This window comes from Gopherus evgoodei, chromosome 11 (genome assembly GCF_007399415.2).
Source record: "Gopherus evgoodei ecotype Sinaloan lineage chromosome 11, rGopEvg1_v1.p, whole genome shotgun sequence".
Classification (NCBI taxonomy): domain Eukaryota; kingdom Metazoa; phylum Chordata; order Testudines; family Testudinidae; genus Gopherus; species Gopherus evgoodei.
Genome location: NC_044332.1, coordinates 64,567,702 through 64,587,545, shown reverse-complemented (window position 1 = coordinate 64,587,545; position 19,844 = coordinate 64,567,702). Strand labels below are relative to the sequence as shown.

The 19,844-nt window shown below is 39.5% G+C and overlaps 1 protein-coding gene across 1 annotated transcript in view; it reads right to left on the bottom strand.

Moving 5' to 3' along the window:
- The window catches only part of DPP10 (dipeptidyl peptidase like 10), an 863,493-nt gene that overhangs the window by 807,066 nt on the left and 36,583 nt on the right, over window positions 1–19,844 (bottom strand). The window lies entirely within an intron of this gene.

The following is a 19,844-nucleotide window of genomic DNA, read 5'->3' as shown; positions in this document are numbered from 1 at the left end:
TGCTTTAAAATTAGTCACATGCTTAAGTCCTTGCTGAACTAGAGCCCAGTGGAAGTGCCAGATTGACAGTCTTAAAGACCAAAGTTCTCTGTCCACAGAACAAGTAACACGTAAACCTTGGCAATGCATAGTCCCTGCCAATATGTCCTAAGCCTCTACAATTGTTTCAGAATGTGGTAGAAAGAAGTGGTCTAGCCTCCATGACTATGTAATCTTTGGCCCCTCCGCTTAGTGATATTTTCGGAGTAGGTCACAAGAGCATCAATGTACTTCACTTAGACCTCTGATTAGCACTGGACAATAAAAAATGTTTTCAGTCACTCCCGGCCTTGGCTGGTTTTGATGAAAGGCCCATTATCCCATCCCACCCCACCTCACATCACAATTATTATTTTAATTAATCAGGATTTTAAAATGATGGAAAAACAAAAACAGAACTTTTATTCTTTGATTTACTGGGTGCAGAAGTCCTGAATTACAGAATTTCTCTAGAGTAGCATCACTATTAGGATGATGCAGATGAGAAAAGTAATAAGCTGCTATGTATTACTGTTGCATAATCTTGTTCCTACTCACTCAGCCAGCCACACAGTGAATATACATGGCATATTAAACTTAGCAGTTCTAAATGGAAACTGCTGCAGTAAATGCCATTAAGAAAATAGCTGGTCGAGGATGAATATAATCTCAACATGATTCCACCTAAATATTGCATCAATGCTGAAATGCAAAGAAACATGATACTAACAGGACACTGTTTTTCAGTGCCAAAAGGCAAAAATAGTTAAAAATAATCTCAGATGTAAAGTAATCCAAAAATTTTGTGAAAGCACATGACATTTACCTGGTTCAGGAATTAGCAGAGGGATGGGTCCACTAATTAGTACTCTGGACCTTTTTGTGAGACCTTGGGCACATCACTTAGGACCAGATTTTCAAATGTATTTAAGCACCTAAAGATGCAAATAAACATTTTTGAAATGAGTTAGGAGCCTAACTCCCATTGAAGTCAATGGGAGTTAGATGGCTAACCTGCTTAGGTGCTTTTCAAAATCCCACTAGGCACATATCTTCATCTTCAGGTGCATAAACATCTTTGAAAATGTGGCCCTTCATCTCTTGTGCCTCAGTCGCCCATGTGTAAAATGGGATAATAGTACTTCACTACTGCACAGAAATGGTGTGAGGATAAATATATTAAAGATTCTGAAGCACTTGGATATCACAGTAATGGGGCCCACGTAACTATCAGAGAGGGGCAGACAGACAATATGGATCTGATGAGATTGCTAGTATTATCTCCTGGCATTTCCTCCTCCAAGACACCCACATTGCCCCTCTCCAGTCTATATAAAATATACTTAAGATCACTTTCCTTGTGTTACGATTCCAGGTTTAGCTGTGCTTTTGACCCCACACTCAATCTCTTCATGGGCACCTCTTTCAAGTGACATGCCCAAGCACCTGCCCCTCTCTGACTGGAATCCTGCAAGTCACCCCATTTTTAGACTGGGTCTCCAGGTTACAGCATCCCTAGTTACCAACCGTGTGTCCAACTGTGTTTGGCCCCTACTACAGACTTCTCTTCAGGATAAATACATTAAAGACGTGAGGCATTTGGATACTATGGTAATGGACAATTGTTAAGTATGAGAGAGAGAGACAGACAAAGAGGGAAACACCCAGTAGATAAATGCAGTGACACAAAATAGCTTGTTCAAAACAAAGTATTATTTATCCATCCATAGCAACAAAGTCATCAGAGAGAAAAGGATTAAAATAACAAAAGGAATTTCACACATATTGTCTTACCTAAGTTTAGCATTACCCTCAAGATTTAGGTAGGCCAGACTTTTTCCTGCACCCTCGCTATTCTGAGGACTGGGTTATAGTCTGTTTCTCTGCAGACCTAGTCTTTCCTTCTCCTCTGAGTTTCAGGAAGTATGTCTTTTTCAAACCAGGCAGACCCTTTTATTTTCTGTGTTCACACACTGGGGCCCTTTACCCCAAACTAAGGCAATATTGTGCCCAACTTGGACAGAGGCAAAACTTCAAAGGACTTGACACTTGAACTGTTTGTTAAGCAATGGTGCTTGAGGCGGTCTAAAGCCAATGACTTTTGTTTCCTGCAGACATGCAGTAACCACAGGGGACTCTGTCATCTCTTTGCACCCTGTAGCAGACTGCATGCCAGTAATCCAATAGACAGAGCACCACCTAATATTAATAAAAATAGATATCTTATAATATTTGTAATAATACAGATAACTCCCACCACATCATTGCTGCCTCTGAACCCCTCTCCTAGCTTCCCCTTTTCTACAGTATCTAGTTCAAACTTCTTGCTCTCAAGGTCAAGACCTTTCATAATTCTGCCGCACTTGCCTCCCATTCCCTCTGCTCCACTAATCATACCAGCTTTGATACTTCTTTTGTTGGCTTCTCTCACAATAACTAGGAATAAAGAGATTAAATTAAGAAAAATAAAGTTTAGGGTGAATGTCAGGAAAAAAACCTCGAACACAAGGGAAGCACATGTGACTCCACTGAAGTCTTGAAACCATGGCTGAATTTGGCCCAGTTAGATATATCAAACCATGGAATATTCTCTTGGGTGAAGTGGAAGAAGCCCCATCATTTGGCAAATTTAAAATTAGACCAGGAAAAAAACCACTAATACATGTACATTAGGGAACAGTCCTGCCCTGGCAGGAGATGGACTAGATGAAATAATAGGCCTTTTCCATCTCTAGAGTCTATAATTATCACTATTAATGTACCTCAAGCCTTAGCTCATCACCGTAGATCAAGAAAAACATCTGAGAGACCAAATCAATTTATACACTTAATTGTCCCATTCTGGCTTAAGTGTAAAATCAATCCAATCAGTAATTTATAAAAAATCAATTCTGTGTATCTCAAAGCAGACAGTCATTGTTTAATAATTGCTAGAGTTGCAATAGATGTACAGTAAATAAAAATGACCTTGAAAACCATCAGATGTGTTTCCCATGTTTATTGGAGGTGACTTATAGCAAAACAAAGAGACATTGCTGCCATAACTGGATGTTGGTGAGCATTATTTTGATTCTAACTATAGACCTGAGCAAGTGGCGTGAAAAAACAACTTTTACTCCCTATACAAGCTACTGAGATCGAGTCTAACTAAGTAAGAGTTGGATGGGCTACTTGCATGCTTGCTCCTTCCAGAGCAAACAGAAAAGAGAAGAGTGGAGAAGGGAAGAGAGTGGGTACAGCCTTTACTCTAATCCCCCTTTACTTGCTGGCCAGAATCTCTCTGCCAGCTCAGGTAGTAATTTACTGCTGGTATTGAACTGAATCCATAAAGTCCAATTTTCCCCTTGGACAAACACAGAGCTCCCACTTGATGACTTTGCTCCACAGATACTAAAATGATATACAGTATTGTACTTATTTTAGGTTTAAATGTTGATTTTTACTCTCCTGTGTCTTTAAAGATTGTGATAGAACCTTGAAGATAACTCACCTACTGTCATAAACAGATAGTTAAGGGTTAATGTCTCTTTTACCTGTAAAGGGTTAAGAAGCTCAGTGAACCTGGCTGACACCTGACCAGAGGACCAATGGGGGGACAAGAAACTTTCAAATCTTGGTAGAGGGAAGTCTTTGTTTGTGCTGTTTGTTTTGTTTGTTGTTCACTCTTGGGGCTAAGAGGGACCAGAGGTACACCCAGGTTTCTCCAATCTTTCTGAAACAGTCTCTCATGTTCAAAATAGTAAGTACTAGCTAGAAAAGGCGGATTAGTCTTATGTTTGTTTTCTTAACTTGTAAATGTGTATTTTGCTGGAAGAATTTTTACCTCTGTTTGCTGTAACTTTGAATCTCAGGCTTGGGTGGGGGAAGTCCCTCTAGTCTATATGAATCTGAATACCCTGTAGCATTTTACACCCTGATTTTACAGAGATAATTTTTACTTTTTATTTCTTTTATTAAAAGCTTTCTTTTTTAAGAACCTGATTGATTTTTTTCCCTCTTGTTTAACACCCAAGGGGATTGGGTCTGAACTCACCAGGGATTGGTGGGGAGAAAGGAGGTGAGGGGGGAAGGTTAATTCCTCTGAATTAATCAAGAAGTTTGGATCAGTGTAGCCTTTCAGGGTAACTCAGGGAGGGGAAAGTCTGGGAGGGGGAAAGGAGAGGGAATGGTTTATTTCTCCTTGTTTTAAGACCCAAGGGGTTTGGGTCTTGGGTTCCCCAGGGAAGGCTTTGGGGGAACAGAAAGCGTGCCAAACACTATATTTTGGCTGGTGGCAGCATTATCAGATCTAAGCTAGGAATTAAGCTTTGAAGGGTCCATGCAGGTCTCCACTTTTTGGACACTAAAGTTCAAAGTAGGGGGAAAAAACCTTGACACCTACATTTTCCAAAAGAAAGTAGTGAAAGCAGCAGCTTTTGATGGGCTGTGATTCTTAATGCCTCCTTATGAGAAACTAAGGTGCCAGCTTCCCACAGACAAGTGACCAATAAGCCATTATTCAAGAAGCTTAGTGATGCAATCCTAGTTCGTTGCAGTCCTCAGATTTCCTGGACACATTTTTGGTTTACCATGAACACAACAATAATCTCATTGGCTTATGATCTCTTTGCAGTGATGGACAATGATCAAACATCTCCACTGATTTCTGCTCTCCTTCCCTAAAAGCAGTATCAAATGAAGGACAGGAATGGCCATCACAAACAAACGACATCACAATTGCTACAATTGCGAATAAGATATAGCTCCCTATTGGTGTAAATCACCACAGCCCCATCAACTTCAGTGAAGCTCCACCAGTTTGCATCAGCTGAAGATCTCATCCATAACATCCCTCCAACAGAACGTGGCCTCTCTATGCCAAGCAGGAAGTACAGCAGGTTCCCTCCAGAAGTGCCAGGATCTGCACAGCTAATGGCCCTACACTATACCTACCTCAAAACTCCCAACACCAAAACACTTTCCTTTATAAAACAAAAGCTGCCCCCTTGCAATCCTGTCTTTCTGTACTCTGGTATTTCTGTACCTTTTGTTTTTCTAGGAAAGAGGCAAAGACTATATGCTGTGAGTAGATTGTGTACCTACACGAGACACATGGGTGGGTGTAGCGAAGTAAGACTCACCACTGCTCCGCCTCCTGCTGGTCATCTCAGGAATTAGCTCTTGTCCAGCTCAGAGAGCCCTCCTTGGCCAGTGGCTCACCTGCCTCAGGCCCTTGTGCCCCTCCTGGACCCTGGTGGGCCCCTTTACCTTGGGGTGATGCTCCCATCAGTAACCACAGTCTGGGTCTCCCCTCCCAGGGGAACCCCCAACCCTCTATCCTCACCTTGCTAAGTGGCTACTGCCAGTCGTCATCTAACCCCCACTAACTGGGGCAAACTGCAGTCTGTAAACCACTCATCACTAGCAAGAGGTTAGGACCTGCTGCCTTTGCCTGTTCCCAGGCTATATCTCTGCAGCCCCAGTACCTTTGATAGGCCTTGAACAAGGCCTTCAGCCTGGGGAGTTGCCAGGCTGGAGCTCCCCAGCTCCTCTTGCCTTTCCCCAGCACTTCTTTACCTCTGGTACCCTGCTCCCAGGCAGCCAGGTCCTTCTCTCTCCACCACTACAGAGAGCCTCCTTAGCTCTTGGCCCCCAGCCCTCTTATCGGAGCCAGTTGGGCCCTAACTGAGCTTCCCCAATCAGCCTAGCTTGGCTGCTTTTAAACCCTGTTCTGAAAGAGTGGGGCAGGTGCCCCACTACAGTGGAGAACACCTAATCACTACAACAAGGGCTCTCAAACTGGTAATATCACCAATGATGTCACATGAAGGCAGTGTATTATTTCTTTTCTGTTTTTTTTTTTAATGAAACAGTCAGCAGCAGGCTAAGAAACAAAGAACATTTAGAATCTAAAGAACTTTCCAGGCCCAAGATAAAATTACAAAAGTGCCTAAGTGATGTCACATTTCAAAAGTGATCTAAGCTCCTAGGTGCCTAAGTTTTATCCAAGATTTTATAATTTTAAGATGGGTCAAACTTGCAACCTAGATTACTCAACAGCATTCCTTAAACATACTTCGGTAATGCATTTCAGGTTTAAACCTAAAGCCCACCTAGAAGGAACATTCAAATGATCTGGACAAACTGGAGAAATGGTCTGAAGTAAATAGGATGAAATTCAATAAGGGCAAATACAAAGTACTCCACTCAGGAAGGATCAGTTGCACACATACAAAATGGGAAATGACTGCCTTGGAAGGAGTACTGTGGAAAGGGGTCTGGGGGTCACAGTGGACCCACAAGCTAAATATGAGTCAATAATGTAACACTGTTGCAAAAAAAGCGAACATAATTCTAGGATGTATTAGCAGGAGTAATGTAAGCAAGACATGAGAAATAATTCTTCTGCTCTACTCCACGCTGATTAGGTCTCAACTGGAGTATTGCATCCAGTTCTGGGCACATTTCAGAAAGGATGTGGACAAACCTGAGAAAGTCCAGAGAAGAGCAACCAAAATTATTTAGGGTTTAGAAAACAGGACCTATGAGAGAAGATTGAAAAAAAAAGGCGGGGGGGGGGTGTTTAGTCTGGAGAAGAGAAGACTGAGAGGGGACATGATAACAGTTTTTAACTACATAAAAGGTTGTTACCAAGAGGAGGGAGAAAATTTGTTTTTCTTACCCTCTGAGGATAGGACAAGAAGCAATGGGCTTAAGTTTCAGAAAGGGAGGTTTAGACTGGACATTAGGAAAACTTTCTAATTGTCAGGGTGGTTAAGTACTGGAATAAATTGCCTTGGGAGGTTGTGGAATCTCCATCATTGGAGATTTTTAAGAGCAAGTTAAACAAACACCTGTCAGGAACAGTCTAGATAATATTTAGTCTTGCCATTAGTGCAGGGGACTGGACAAGATGACCTCTCAAGGTCCCTTCCAGACCTATGATTCTATGACTACATAAAGTGGCATTTTGGGGAAACTGGAAGAGTTCATTTTCTCTTTTAATGGATTTAAGGTCTGCTACAAGCTTTAAATTCCACTTTGTTTTTTTAATAGATGACCGTAATAAAATCTAGATGCCCCAATCACTCAACTAACCAGATTACCTTGCTGGATTTCGTAGCAGCTCTGCTGAACTTAAAAACAATGAGCTCATCTTTGTTCTTATCATCAATATTGCTGCGTTGTAAAAGTGACCATAAGATGTCACAGGAAAAGTCTGGAGTTACACATTTTCTCCTAATTACCTCATTAATACAGGCAGATGTTTGGTTATAAGAGTTACCCCTGACTCCTCCCCAGCCTGATGTTTCTTAAATCACAGCCTTTCCCCAGAACATATACTGACAGAAGCATAATCAAATATATCTTAAACGTTAATTGCAAAGTTGCTATTCAGCTATTTGATTTTTGCATCTCCCTGATACAGAGTGTAAAAAAGACACAGAATAATGTCCATATGAGCCTTGAGAATTGCAATCACAATATCTTCCTTGCCTGTGTAATTACAGTAGCACTTAGTTTTGGGAACTCTGAATTACCTTCACTGAGCAGTTCACCTGAGGATCAGACACAGCCTTCATGTGCACAGAATTTTATGACTTTCCAGAAAAGAAAAGTCGTAAAAGATACACTTTTCCCCAGTGCCGTGAGCTAGTGGAATGTTTCCAACCTGACTGAATAATACATAGGAGCTCTACTTTTCAAGACTGAGTCTACAAGTTGAACAAAGGTCTGTGAGTAGGTCTGATTCTGATCTCACTTGCATCAGTATAAATCAGGTACAACTTGGCTGAAATCAATTCATTTATGCCAGGTGTGAGATCAAAATCAGGCCCCATGTATTTTTTTGTTCTGTACCTTAGAAGTTCATGGCTAAGGGCCATGTTCAACCCCAAATGGGTCAAATTCAGCCAGCATCAAGTGGATATTTCTCCCATTGAAGGCTTTTATCCAAACAGAATAGTGACTTAAACTGCACTTTGAGCTAAATTCTACCCTTACAACTGTATAATGCAGCTGACATCAGAATGGATTGTATGAGTGTAACCGACTTCTAGGACAAATTCTGCCCCGTGGGGGGCCTTCATGCAGAATTGGGACCTACGAGCTGATCAGCACAAGTCCCTGAAAATGTTGCTTGTTACCATGGATACTGTGGGAGTTTGTCAGATATATAATGGGATACACACTCCCTGCTTTAGCACAGAAAGCACTGGGAAGATATAGACTAGCACAATATGTTACTAACCTCACAAATACTGCACATCACACATATTCAGAAGATCACCACTGTTCTTCTTGATACTTTATGTGAGGGGAACATGAATGTATCATGTGCATGCAGGGAAACATACATTTGTATTTTGTGACCTTTTAATTATTTTGTTGATTGCATTTTAATTGCTTGTGTGTCATCCTGAGCACCTCAGCAGCAAGGGCAGAATTGTGTACTATAAATTACTGCACAAAATCTTCTATACAAGACTCAGGCCTTTTCATTTAATCTTTTCAGTACCCATGGATGAAAGATAACAAAAATATTAATAAAGACAAATCCCAGGGTCAAAATGCAAGCAAACTTAATTCAAATTTCAACCCCTACTGATTTTTTTTTTATTGTCATGATGGATCCATGGGTACTAAGAGGTTCAATCAAAAATTGAAATTTGATTTTTTTTAAATGTTGTTTAATATCTCAGCATGTGATATGGATTCAAAAGTTAGTATGAGCAAATTGATATAATTGGCATGCCAGTTTTTAGCAGTCTCAAGCTACTTGCATTCATATTTAGCTGTCATATTGATTCATAGAATAGCACACCCTTTGCAGCATCCTCATGAAAATCATTATGATGTCCTCTAAATTTCCAGGTATAAATTACTCTAGGAGGTTTCTGCTGCTTTTAGTGGAGAGTTCCCATTTCTCTTTCCATCACATAGTATATGTAAATCAAGATGTTTTTAATTTTTTATTTACATTAAAATGTTCTATGCAAACTTCAGTAGCAGACCACTTTAGTCATGTATTCCATAGGGAAAAAAGCGCATGCCATTACTAGCTAAAAGTGGTACAACGCGTTACAATATTTTTAGCCACTCAGTCTATTAGCACAATTTCCATAATTTAGTAATTAAAGAGCAAAACTTATTTTCATCAGAAAAAAATGTGATTTTCTGCTTTCAGTCTAAACAATATCAAATGGCAAATATATTTCCTTGTTGCCATGCAAAACAAACGACAGAGCTGGTCTTACAAACTACTTTATTTTTGTGTTACGCATTATTCTCCTTCCCCCTGCCCCTTGAACAGCTGCTTTGATGTGTGTTCAAAGGCTGATGAATAAGTGGTTAGACTGTTAAATGGTCTTTCCTGCACAGTTTTTCTTCCAAGGGATTGAATTGCGAAAGCACTCATAACGGAGCAAACCATGCAGCCTGGTGTTGGAAGTAAGAAAATGTTGACACACAACTAATGGAGCATGAGATTATAATCTTTCCAAGTGGCATTTTAGAACCTCATATATGTAACAATCATTTCACTAAGGCAGGATACACACCCACATACATGAAAAATAATTACGCAGCAAAAACAAAGAAGCATCACAACTACTAATGGTCTTACAGACTTTCATTGGCAGGGCAAGAATCATTTAGGGGAAAGCTAGTATTCTCAAATCCCATCCTGCTGCTTCCCAAAATGAATTTGCTGGTCTCACCACTTCCATGTTAAAAAAAAGAATATTTAGTATCTGTACTGATGCTACTTCCAGCCTGAATTCTTGGCCAGAGAGGGGACATTACAGGCAGGGGTGGCTCTAGGCATTTTGCCCCCCGAAGCATGGCAGGCAGGCTACCTTCGGCGGCTTGCCTGCGGGAGGTCCTCCGAAGTTGCGGGACCAGCAGAACCTCTGCAGGTAAGCCACTGAAGGCAGCCTGCCTGCCGCCCTTGCGGCGCCAGAAGAGGGTCCCCAGTGGCTTGCCGCCCCAAACACGCGCTTGGCGTGCTGGAGCCTGGAGCTACCCCTGATTACAGGGCATGAGATGCCATATACAAGTGCACCACTTACACATCCCCACAACCAACCATGACTGCCAAACTACAGAGACTCAGTTTAAGACTCATGGACAATACAGATTTAAAATTTTTATTAAAGTTAATGTTAAAATTATATAACACAGGTTGAGAAAAGTGTGTCTTTACATCCGGGTATAGTGCTTAGATTATCCACAAATACAAAGTTTGTTTTAAAAAGTCATATGATACATATAGTACATAATCAGCAATAACCCAAATTTAGGTGAATAAATTTAAAAATACAGTTTAGATATTAGCATCCAAGTATTCGGGTTACATCTGATGGGCAAGTCACATGCCCATGCATGACTCAGGACTTGCAGGCAGCAGTCATTACCCACATGCTACCTTGAATGTCCTCAGGTAGACTTCTTATGTGGATTGGAGTCTTTCAAGCTCTTTTGTCTGTTAAATGCTTCTTGATTGACCAAAGAAGTGACCAAATGTTCTAACTAAGGCTACTTAGAAATCAAGCAATTATACAGCCAATGTTCATAATTTTGAACACACAAATGGTGCCTGCATACAACTAGGATGAACATAACCAGTGGATCATAACCTTTACATAGATATGTTACATGGCATATGTAGCAAAACTCTATTCCAGTTATATCATACATACATTTATAAGCACTCCCACCCCTTAAAGCCTTATGGGGCACACTGTCACAACATCACTCATAAGAAGTTGTACAGAGATTTGGTTGTGGAAAGCAAAATATACCAATGAGTGGAGATTGTCCCTCAGTAACTAAGAAGTAGGGTAGGTTGTCCATTTAGAAAATGCAATCTATAGGGAAGTATTTCAGTTACTTTCCTTACAGCGCTTTTCATTGGCACTCCAGCTCATCCCTCTTGGTATTGCCGATGTGACTGTCGCTCCTCAGCTCAAACAAAGGTGCAGTACATACAGCCATCTTATGCAGGAAATTTATGGCTCCTCGTCTCTGCAGCTCCATGGTGGATACATGGCTTGCATTAGGGAGCTCTGCTATATTCAGAAGTCACTCAATATTCTATCAAACACACGTTACTTTCATCTGACAGGAAATCAGTAGTGCCATTAATAGCTGTGGTGCTCTTTTGTTTTTGCTGCCCAATATTTTTCATGTATGTGGGTGTATATCTTGCTTCTCTGAAATGATTGTTACATGTATTAGGTTCTGAAATGACATTTGGAAAGATTATAATCTCACGCTCCATTAGTTGTGTGTTCTTTGCTCCACTGTTCTTTGTCAGCATAAGTATATATGTGGAGAAACATAATTATTATTGTATTATTATCTTGCTTTTTTAAAATGAGATGCCTACCATAAAATCATAACTCTTTATGATATACTGTCATAACATTTCTTCCCAGATCTGGACCTTAGCGTCCAAAATATGGGTGTTAGCATGAAAACCTCCAAGCTTAGTTACCAGCTTGGACCTGGTATTGCTGCCACCAGCTAGGAATTATACAGTGCCTAGCTCACTGTGGTCTCCCCAAAACCTTCCCTGGGGAACCCCCAGACTCAGATGCCTTGAGTCTCACAACAAAGGGAAATAACCCCCTCCCCTTGTTTCCTTGTTACTTCCTCCCAGGCTCCCCTCCCTGGACGAGCCTAGGAGATTCCCTGTTTCCAGACCTGGAAACACAAGTACCGAGAGATCTAATCTCTCTTCCCCCTCACCCAGAGGGTATGCAAAGTCAGGCTTAGTAAATCTAACACAAAGAGATTTTCCCCCTGACTTCTTCCTCCCACCAATTCCCTGGTGAGCTGCAGACTCAATTCCCTAGAGTCCACACTAAAGAAAAACTCCAACAGGTCTTAAAAAGAAAGCTTTATATAAAAAGAAAGAAAAAGGACATAAAATATAGTCTCTGTATTAAGGTGACAATATACTGGGTCAATTGCTTAAAGGAAAAAAATGAATAAACAGCCTTATCCAAAAAGAATACAATTTAAAACATTTCAGCAACTACACACATGTAAATACAAAAGAAAACAATATAAACCTATTGTCTTACTATCCTTGCACTTACAACTTGGAAACAGAACATTAGAATGCCAGGAGATAGAAAAATCACTCTCAGAACTGAGAGGGTCAGACCCAAGACAAAGAACAAAGAACTCACACCCAAAACTTCCCTCCACCCAGATTTGAAAAAGTCTTGTTTCCTGATTGGTCCTCTGGTCAGGTGTTTCGTTCCCTGTGTTAACCCTTTACAGGTAAAAGAACATTAACCCTTAGTTATCTGTTTATGACATATACAATGGTGAAAAAGGTCAGGATATTAGAAAAAAGTATGAAGACTGAAACACAGTATGTTTCATTTTTACAAAGATCTCTCTGATTTAAAGCTACAATATTTCACTCTGGATCTTAACTTCACTTAAGTCCCTATCTACTAATTAAAAACACATATCTTTTACTATCACCTCACTAATTCAATGTCACTGGATCTCTATAACAGCTTCTATAGTACATTGCAAGGTGTAAGCATTCTTAGAATACAGTACTTCTCACCATGGAGAATTCTACTTTGTGATAGGAGATTCACTCAGGTTCACAAGCTTAGTTTGGTTCAGCAAACCCCCAAAAGTATGACTGTTTATTGGAAACTTATCTGGCCTCATGAGGTTCTCTCCTCAGTTTTCTTCACATGTTATACTTCTCACACTATGAGCTCAGTCCCTTTCTCTTCTCCTCCCCGAGCACAATTAATTTAATCAACAAATCACCCTAGATTGGACCCAGTGAATACCATTCTCTCCGCTTACATTTCCTACTATTATTTTTCTTTCTAGAATGGCCTGAACTTTTCTGATACCTTGGTCAAATCCTCTCCAGGTTCTCAGCAATTTTGGAAGACTCAGTTGGGCTTGCAGTCATCTTCAAATTGCTGGCACTTAATGGCCAGAGATAGCCTTCAACGTAGTGTTTCATCCCTGACCCCAGCCAAATACAAAAGTGTATGGGAACTGTAGGCAAGACTCAGTCCAGCAGAGATTATCAAACTAGTTAAGAGTCTGTGATAGTTTTTTTAGATTAGAAAGATAGGCAGGATGGTGCTGGAAACAGAATAGATTTTTGATCAAATGTTGGGGTACATGCTTAGTTATAGAGCTGGTCAAAAAGTGTTGAGGAAAACTTTTTTTCTGACAAAAAATGGCATTTTGTCAAAACTGAAATGTTGTATGTAAATATATTTGTTTTGACAGAAATTTATTTAGGAATTTTGTGTGTGTGTAAGAGAGAGAGAGCGCGCCAGTCTCACCTGGAGGCCCACTGAATATTTAATTTATACAAAGTTCAAACAGCTCTAAGAGAAAGACTGACTTTACAGCCCCATGGTAAGGGCACTCTCTGATTAAGAGGAGAGACTTGAACCTGGGTCTTCCACATCCCCAGTAAGTGGCCCAAACACCAGGCTATTGCCTATTCTGATCACATTTTATCTGTGTGCGAGAGAGAGAAAAAAATCAGTTTCAGTTAAGTTTTTCATCAGAACACAAACAAATTTCAAAACCCAGATTTTTTTGTGAAACAGAATTGTTCTTTGGGCAACTCTAGTTTTTTATCTCATGACAAAGTTTTTGGCTCATGTCACAGCTGAACATGAGGAGTTTACATGTCCTAATGCAAGGAGAATAACACACACACACACACTATGGGGGCTTGGAATTTTTGCAAGTTAGCAATGGCATTTCAGAAAGTTAAACGATGGATACTTTAACCATAATTATAGGTCAGACCATTTATCCTAAAATATCCTTTTATTTATTTGAAATTAATCTGAGCCTGATCAGAGAATCTGCCATGATCTTGAAAACACTAAGAAAATGCACTTGAGGGCTGGATTTCTTATATTGAATATTCACTAGGAGGCACCACCATTGCTGCCAGCTTGAAAGCAGCTGCTATGCAGAAATGGACCAAAACTAGAATTTCAAATCCCCACTGGGGGGGGGGGAACATAAATTCATCGGATCTGCCTCCATGTATGATGTTGGTTCTAAGTTAAATCCAAAACCACAAAGAATCTGAAATTTTGCTAGAGCTACTGATTTCATGAGAATTCCACATTCAAAACTATACCTGAGCCCAAACTTAATCCTTGCTCTTGATTCAAGATCTGAACCACAGCACAAAGCCAATCCAGATACAGATCCCCATATTATATCCTCAGTTTATTTTTTCCACTGTGTACCTCTTTATAGTCTTGCCGTGTACTGAGAATTGAATCAATTTTTAAAATAATGTAACTTTGACAAAAATGGAAGATTCTATGCAACTTTCAATATCATGAGTAAAAGTAATTTTATATAACACTTAATAGTAATAAATGCTAAAAATATTGTGCAATAGGCTGGTGGTTTTATAAATAATCTGGCTTTGGTAGTTTGCTTTTGTTTTGGTTTTTTTAATAAAAGCATCTTTAAAAAAATCAAGCAGGTTTCTAACATGAATTAAAAATTCTGTCCTTTGATGTACAGGCTAGCTCCCATTTAACTCAATTGAAGCCATACATCTGAGGACAAGTTTTGGTTCACTGTCATTTCTCTTTAGTTTTCCAGTTTCCCTTATTCGTCTTCCAAATACACTGTGAAGGAGCAGAGAACGAAGGGAGAGAAAAGAAATTTGGAACCTGACCACAGACAAGTGAGACCTGAACTTTCTCTTTGACTCAGTGGCTTCTACAAGTACTAATTTACCTCTTTTGCTCAGTGATAAGGGAAATACACTTAGTCTGCACAAAGGACTCAACCACATTTTATATTAACAGTCTAGAGAGAAAAAAGCATAAAGGTTTTTTAAAGAAAAATGTTTCACTGAAGACATGTTTATCCAGTTGGATACAAGATAATGCTAATACAAGAATAATGGTAACCACAACATGGTTACTTTATGTAATTTTACACAGCACCCATTGGCATGGCATGTGGCCTCAGCAATTACAAATAAACATGAGCTGATCAGTCAAACACAGCAACTTTAAAATAGTAAATTCCAGGGCAGATTTTCAAAAGAGCTCAGCTCTCATTTAGGCACCAAAATGAAAGGTCCATATTTTCAAAAGCACTCCACTGAGAGAGTGGAATTAATTGTTTTTGAATATGAAAAAGTTTATTTCCATTTAAAAGAGAGTTCAAAAATGTTATGTTAAATATTATGAGTGAAATCCTGACCCCATTAATGGCAATTGCAAAATACCCAATGCCTTCAATATGGAATTTCACCTAATGAGCTTAATTCTGCTCTCATTTACAACAGCTTCACACTGTGTACTACAGCTTAACACTAATGTAACTCTCCTCTGATCTCAAAAGAGTTAGTTCTGATTTACACCAGGAATAAATGAGAGCAGAGTTAGTTCCTTTGTTTATTTCACATTTTTCTCTGCTTGCTCTATCCCATTTCTGTTTCAGGCAGAGTGACAAATGAACTAACTGCACATAAAAAAGGCGGCAATGATGTATGAAGACCTTTGGGATTTACTCAGGGTTTTTTGGTACTAAACCACTTTTGACTAAATTCTGACATACAAAAGATGCCTGTAACTGGTGCATATTTTATCACGGAACTAAGTTCATTTCTTTCAATAAACCATCTTGATTTATACTGAACAGATCAGGATGATGGTGATTCATTAATGTATGAAGCAAGTGTACTGTTGCTGGGTTACTAACATCCTAAAAAATGTTATGAACATTTCAAGAGTAATATGTGCTAGTTCCCAACCTAATAACAAGTTTTACTGTTCACTGCTGCATGATGGGTAAAGTACTTTGTCTTCTAAGTTCTGATGGGAATAAGCTATCTTTTATTTTATTCATTTGTATAATTTTCCTTTTAGAATAAAATTGGTTTGTGACATTGATAAAAATGGAACAGAATATTATCATCTAACCAATTCTGTCTTAACTTTACATATGCTTTGAATAACTTTGCATCTATAACTTTCAAGTGCTTCCTTTCAGAAGAAGGTTGGATGTAGCATTTTTCAGTGAAGCAAAGTAAGCATTAAAGCCCCACCTGCTGAATGTCTCCATTAAAGAGAACCAACAATATTTAAACTATAGATAAAACGCACCAGAAAGAAGGGAAGGAAGTAAAAAATCTCTGGAAAAAAATGGTTCAAGTAAATCAAAATGTTTCGTTTGATAATTATGATGTTGACCATCTTTACATTGTATTTGTTTTTTTTACAATTAACTTAAATTTCAAAATGAAAGGTTGTTTCTAACAGGAAAAATTAAAGGTTGCATTTAGAAAATGTCAAAATGAAATGTTTCAACATTTGCTAAACTTTTTCCCCCAGGTTGAGAAATTCATCAAAAGTAACTCTTTTCCACTAACAGTATAAGTTTTGATTAATTTTTCTGACAAAAACATTTCATCAAATATTCTCAAACAGCTCTAGTTCTGAGCAATGTTATTGACTTAAGTGCAAATTTCAGACTCTCCGTGCCTCTGAAAATCAGGGCATAGTTGTGACAAATTATATTACTGATTGTGTCAAGCTATGTTACTGAAAAGATTCTTCCAAGATGAAGTATATTGTTTACTTTCTACTACCACAGTTGTGTGTATTGCTTATTGTCCATTGCCACAGTCATGTGAGGTTGGGACACTTTCTTATGATATATTTGAGTGCTCTATGTTAAAATAGGCAGTTGGTATGCAAGAGGAAGAAGGAGGGTCTTGCATTAAAGGTGCAGACTGTGGGGGCAGGATACCTAGATTCTTTTATCTTCTTCCACCCCAAATTTCTTGTATGACCTAGGCCAAATCACTTATGAACAAATTCTGCTCTTAGTCACGCTGGTGGAAATGAAGAATAACTCATTAACTTCATTTGAGTTACTTCAAATCTACACAGGTATAAAAGAGGGCAGAATTTGTACCTTAATATCAATGGTTGAGATTTTCAAAGCTTATTAGAGAATTTAGTCACACATCTCCCATTAATGAGAGTTGTGTTGCTAAATCCTCTAGTCAGTTTTGAAAACCTCAGCCAACATACTTCAGTCTTCTCATCTATAAGATGAACATACTACTTGCTCACATCAAAGAGATATTATAAGCCTAAATATAATGAATGCTTGAAAAGTACATTGCTCATCCCCAGGTGCCTAACTAAATGAAAAAGATGGGATTTTCATAACTATCTAAATGACTTAAGAGCACAAATCCCACTAACTTTCAGTACGACAAACTCGTAAATCAATGAGATTTGATCTTGTACATGCTTTTGAAAATCCTGCCCAAAGTTCAGTTTTGAGAGCTTGCTCTCTCTCCAATACAAAAGAGCTAGTCTCAGAAACCTACACTAAGATTTTAATCTGTCATTAACATTATTTAAAATAAATTAGTATTTTAACTCCGTATTGTAGAACTGTATACTTGTTTTTCAATAAACTTTTTCTTCCAGCATTTCTGCCTCCTCTACACTTTCTTTTTTCATTTTAAATGACAAAGAGAAAAACTCTAAAAATGTGGCAGTACTAAATCTTCTGATATACCGGTTATCACTGCTAAAAGATAAAAGAGATAAGAATAAAAATTTCAACAGAGTGGATTAAAGGAACAGATTGTCTATAAAGACAGCTCAGTGACAGAGACTTTAAATACAAACTCAGGAAAAGTAACACCTAAGTACATGTTAAGCCTGCCTGTAATGGACAGTTATGCCTGAAAATGATATTACACAACAAGCTACTCTATGGACTACTCTGTTAAAATGACCTTTTGCACTGTCCTTTGAAATGGTACTTAATGACTGTGTGGGCTTGACTCCCACCTCCTGTGCGGAAAGTTGCAGGAAAGGACCAAGAGGAGAAAGTCTCTGCAAGTTTCTCTTCACAGGGGGCTACCTGAATAATTCTATCTAGCACAATGCAGCAGAATGAGCCCCAGAGGAGCCCAGGCTGTCTGTTCTGATGCTTCTTGGCTGCATTGTGTCCTCAGTAGAAATAGCTAAAAATCCTTTCTGAACAAACATTTTCGGGATTGTTGTTCTTTTAATGAAAAAACAATCTTTTTTGTTTTCAATTACTTTCAAAAACAAAACTGTGTTGTGTGTGTGTGTGTGTGTGTGTTTCATTAACTATACCTTTTGTGAGAATTTGGGGGGAGGGAATAATTAAATAAAAATATTCTCTGTGAAAAATATCTTTTTTTCAGTCAGCCTTAGCCCCAAACAAACAGTGGCGGTGTCAAGCTGGGGTGTAAATCTATGGCACCTAGTTTGCTACGCACTAACAGGACACATGGACTCAGCTACCACACACTAAAAGTTAAGTAATATGCTTTGACATACTGCTGCCTACTCTGCAATTTAGGATATGTCTACAGTACAGTTAGACTCCTATGCCAGCTGACTCAGGTTTGTGGGGCTCAGGTTAAGGGGCTGTTTAATTGAGGTGTAGATGTGTGGGCTCAGGCTGGAACCTGGGCTCTAGGACTCTACAAGGTGGGAAGGTCCCAAAGCTTGGGCTGCAGCCTGAGCCCAAATGTCTACACTGCAATTAAACAGCCCCTTAGTCCAAGCCCCACAAAATCAAGTCAGTTGGCATGGGCCAGCTGCGGGTCTATAATTGCAGTATATCTAATTCATGTATGGCAAGTTAGCGAACCATACATTCACACCCTGGCCTGCTGCACACTAAGTTGCCATCACTCTAATCATTCAAGGGCTGGAGACAAAGTGCAAGATTGTCCCAAGCCTGTGGCTGTACCCAGGGCTGGCTTCAGGATTTTTGCTGCCCCAAGCAGCAAAAAAAAAAAAAAAAAAAAAGCCGCAATCACAATCTGTGGCACTACCGCCGCCGGTTCAGTCTTTGGCAGCAATTCGGTGGCTGGTCCTTCACTCCCAGAAGGGGTGAAGGACCCGCTGCTGAAGAGCAAGAGGTGCCGCCTCTCTCCGTTGGCCGCCCCAAGCATCTGCTTGCTGGGGTGGTGCCTGGAGCCAGCCCTGGCTATACCCAGGGCTGAAATAAAAGAGGTTATTCTCCCTCATGGAGAGCGTCTCAGTCAAACAGGCAATATAGAGTCTCTGGTGTGTTACCTTTCCTGTCAATCTTTTTGGAGACATTGATGGATGTTACATGTGTATTTCTAACTATTTTGTCCCTGCAACAGCCCACCCAGTGCTCACCACTTACATCAATCTTCAGACAAGAAGAGTGGGGTTCACAGCTAAGTATATATGACTAAATGAATATACACACATCTAGGAACAAATAATGTAGGCCATACATATGGGATGGGGGACTCTATCCTGAGAAGCAATGACTCTGAAACAGATTTGAGGGTCATGATAGATAAGCAGCTGAACATAACTTCCCATTCTGATGCTGTGACCAAAAGAGCTGATACGATCCTTGGGTGCATAAACAGGGGAATCTTGAGCAGGAGTAGAGAGGTTATTTTACTTCTCTGTTTACCACTGATGCAGCCACTGCCAAAATAATGTGCTGGATCTATTGTCCACGATTTAGGATGGATGTTGATAAATGGAAAGGGTTCAACAAAGAGCCACGAGAATGATTAAAGGATTAGAAAGCATGCCTTACAGTGATAGACTCAAGGAGCTCCATCTATTTAATTTACTAAGGAGAACGTTACGGGGTGACTATAAACACCTACATGAGGTACAAATATTTAATAGTGGGCTCTTCAGTCTAGCAGAGAAAGATATAACAATCCAATGGATTGAAGCTAGACAAATGCAGGCTAGACTAGTAATATGGTGTGTATTTATAACAGCGAGCATAATTAA